The sequence below is a fragment of the Jatropha curcas genome, unplaced genomic scaffold (assembly GCF_041381405.1).
Source record: "Jatropha curcas cultivar XTBG-Jc1 unplaced genomic scaffold, XTBG_Jcur_1.0 HiC_scaffold_1179_pilon, whole genome shotgun sequence".
NCBI classification, from domain to species: domain Eukaryota; kingdom Viridiplantae; phylum Streptophyta; class Magnoliopsida; order Malpighiales; family Euphorbiaceae; genus Jatropha; species Jatropha curcas.
The window spans coordinates 26,478-30,469 of record NW_028322618.1 but is presented as its reverse complement, the minus strand read 5'-3'; the positions used below and the strand labels follow the sequence as shown (position 1 = coordinate 30,469).

The following is a 3,992-nucleotide window of genomic DNA, read 5'->3' as shown; positions in this document are numbered from 1 at the left end:
TTAATTATTTCGCCCACTCAGTTTCTTTTGTACTACTAATCATCATTATTCATGATTTATCTAATCACCAACATTTTAACCTAACCTTTATTGCTTGCCTTAAATATTTACCTTTTAACTAGTTCTCATCAATACTAACAAAATTCCTTTAGTCCCAAGGTAATGCTACTTTACCATCCAAATATCACATCAAATTGATCTCATTAACTTCTTAAGAGTCTAATTTACATATGCTAATAACTTCTTTACTCTTTTGTCCAAATTCTCCTAGATTACAATTTCAAACCATAGTGCTAACATTTTAATTAGTCTCATTTAACCAAGTATTAGGTACCATATGTGGAACTATTAACTTAAAATTAGCATCTATCTATTACTTGCTTATATCAAATTTTAATTCAATTTACCTGTCTCACCTATCTAAAACTAAACATATATTACTACTTGTCTTATTCTTCTTTTCAAATCTTCTTTCTAATTTTACTATCCTCATAATCATTTCATTTTATACTCTAATCCAATTGGCCCCGTGATATAAATAGACAACTTTTCAAAAATAATTTCTATATAAATAATCAATTTCAAATTTTTTTATCATAACACAATTTAAATTCAAAATAAAAACAGGGTTTTAAATTTAAATATGAAATATCAAGTAAATAAAACAATAAAGAGAAATTCTAAAGAAGTTCAGTAGCCGAACTGAATACTAAAATACCGATTCCTAATCACCCAAAATTCATCAATCCACTATACAATTAGAAAACCTATTTATTCTCTACACTATCCTGTTCACTGATAGGAATAGAGTTCACATGAAAAGTAGTGTACTGGGTGATCAGGCCAATCCACTACCATCAGGTATTACTCTATTCCCTAGCTTAAGGGTTGATACCAACTCTGGCCCCTATAGGTATTGCAATGGGTTCATCCTACTATCCACTACTTTCACTCTAATTCTCAATTAATTCTTCAATTTTTTTTTTTTTTTTTACACTATAGGTGTGGGTTTTCCCACCTCATAGGGTCTAGTGCGTCCACCATCCCTAGAGAGGAAAATTACAAAGTTTCCTTCCTTATGTTGGTTACGGCCGATCCCAACATAAATAAATTTCCTATACTCCGCAGTTGTGTCCTAAAACCCTAACCTAAGCTCTGATACCAACTTTGTCACGACCCGTTTCCGTGGGCCGGACCGGCACTAGGGCCCAGGTAAGCTTAAGGCCCCCGAGGCCCGTAGTAAGCCTGAAACGCTAGAATCTATTATCTCGATAGAAAATTTCAACATTCAGCCCATATGAATATGAAAGATAAACCTCAATATTTTATTAAATCTCGGCCCAAATTTATAAGCTACAACATTCCACAGTTCGGGCCTAATTAACAATGCATCACATTTATAATATGGGTTCACATAATTATCTCATCTATAATAATAAATGATTAAAAGTATACAAATCCTACAACTGCGGAGTCACTAACTGTTAGTATACATAACAAAATAATTATGGAACTAGGAAAAATTCTTTATTGCCCTACGCCGAAGAAACATAGCCTAAATCCGATTAAAGGAAAAACCTACTTCCTGAAAAATCAAACAAGACATGTGAGTTTTCTAAGAAGTAATAATTATTGCACAACACACGCAGTCACACAAATGTGTACACATATTAATCTAGTCATCCGACTAGTTATATGCTCACGCAGCCAGTCACACAAATGGCATATCACCAGCACTCACAATCATAAACATCTTCATATAATCACATCACGTGGAAATTAGTCAGTGGCGCCACCTGAAACCCCAACGAGCCGTCCTCACACATGGCTCGCCCTCTCATACATGTGCACCAGGGAGCCGATCCCCCATACGGCCAACTGGTCTAATCCTCACTGACCAGTCCTCTCATTGTATTTCCATTCTCTCTTTTCTTTTCCATACCAACAGGAGGCAACCCGGTGGTCTCCATCCAATCTAGATCATCAAGTACTCACAACAGGAGGCCACCCTGCGGGCTACAATCAAATCTAGATTATCAGGTGCGCAACAACAAGAAGCCATCCTGTGGTTTTCCACATAATCCATTTCATCAGGTGCACACGGGGGCGCCGATCTCCCATTTTCCCGGCCGACGGTCAAATATCATATAATATTCGGATCCATATCACAGACCGTCCTCACAAACCCACGGTGGTCCACTTCATCCCAATTCCACACAAACAAAGCATAGCATTATCACAACACAATTAATCAAACATTGCAATCAAATGCAGACATATTAATCAATTAAACATCGTAATGCAATGCACAATTAAACATCCAAAATCAATGCAAATAAATAAATAAATAGTATTAACAATAATAAAATAAATAAATAAATAAATATGTAAATAATTAAATGAGTAATAAAGATAATAAATAATCAGAGCACTCTATTTATTATGTACCAAGTTATAGAATTAATCTAAATGAACTTATTTAATCATGTCATTCATTAAAACTAGTCTAGGTTCTATTGAAATTTCTGCAGCACCTCCCCTAAAAATTGGACTATCTACCTGCTCAAATATCACAATATTACTATATATTTATCAAATCAATGCACACAGCCCATCCGCCGGGCAATCCATCAATTTAAAATCCCATCCTCCTTCCAAAATAACAATGTCAACACTCAACCATTAATTTACAACTTACAATAACCTCCAATTATGTTCCAATGATAATACCAATCATTCTTTACTTCATATAATTATAACTAGCTTCTATAGCTAATTGCCAAACATATGAAAGCTTTAATACATATATAATTATAATCGAATAAAACTTGTATCATTAAGTTAATTTCAATTACTTTCATTTGATAGTTTCGTAGTGTCTAACTATTATAGTACTCTTTATCAAACTCTCATTTCTTCATCCTTGCTTAAAGATAACAACCACATATTATACCTTTATTAAATTTTAAATTAGCCACTAAGAACAAATGCTTCAATTAAACTAACATTTAATGGATACATCTATTAAGAAATCCAATTTTACAACTTAAGATATACCAACTAACTAATTCCTAGCAAGAATTAAATCTACTACTATAAAAATTCCATATCAAGCAATAATCTATATAAATGATTGAAAATAACTGCTGCCACTGCCCAAAGTTTCTCAATTCTTATCAAACTTAGTCATTCGAACCTCTACATCCACAACAAGTTATGAAGAGCGTATTTATTCTAACAATATAAACTTGGTTCAAGCAAAAATCCATGATTTCCTCTAACTAGAAGTTGCCAATATATCAAAGAAATCTTAAGTTATTGATAAAATTCATGCATTATATGTTACTTAACCCATTTCCCCTTAAGAACTTAATTTATAACTTCGTTTGCATTATACCACAACAATTATTCAAGCTAAATAGTTAAAATAGCAAGCTGCCATTTCAGGTTTATCAATTCTTTCACCAAAATATGCATTAAACTAAATAACTTATTCACTTGTATAAGGAATTTCAGTTTATAAATCAATTTAAAGAGTAAAATCAAAGCTTCTAATTATTCACACTCAAACAGTAGCAAATTTAGGGATTTATACTCTACCCAACTTGATTCATGCATCAAATTTATACTCTTGTTCAAACAATTCACTAAATGTATCAAAGAAGGTTGAAATCCGACTTACCCAGCTGAAAAACGCACTAAATACTGAAATTTCCCCGTTAAAGTGACCGGAAGCAGCTCCCTTGCTCAAAAACCATTTATATCGATGCTAGCTCGATTGGAAGTGAAGGGAACAATGGCTGAAGGAGTTGCACACCGGCTAAGGGCAATGTCGTCGGAAAAACGAAAGAACAGGGCTGGTTGAGCTACTGTCCCGATGGGAACGCAAAACCGCAGTTCCTTGCGCACTGTGCCAACCGGAACGGGAAGAGAGCGAGGGCTGCTGCAGTGAGGAGGCGACAACGAGGCCGGCGATGGTCTCAGGTGGTCGG

At 34.4% G+C, this 3,992-nt stretch overlaps 1 long non-coding RNA gene across 1 annotated transcript; it reads right to left on the bottom strand.

Annotated features, from left to right (window-relative positions):
* Nucleotides 1-1,302: 1,302 nt before the first annotated feature.
* Nucleotides 1,303-3,992, bottom strand: LOC149491578 (uncharacterized). Its single transcript, XR_016319366.1, has 2 exons — nt 3,683-3,992; nt 1,303-1,585 (listed from the first exon to the last, which is right to left on the bottom strand). It is a non-coding gene; the product is annotated as an uncharacterized LOC149491578 (long non-coding RNA).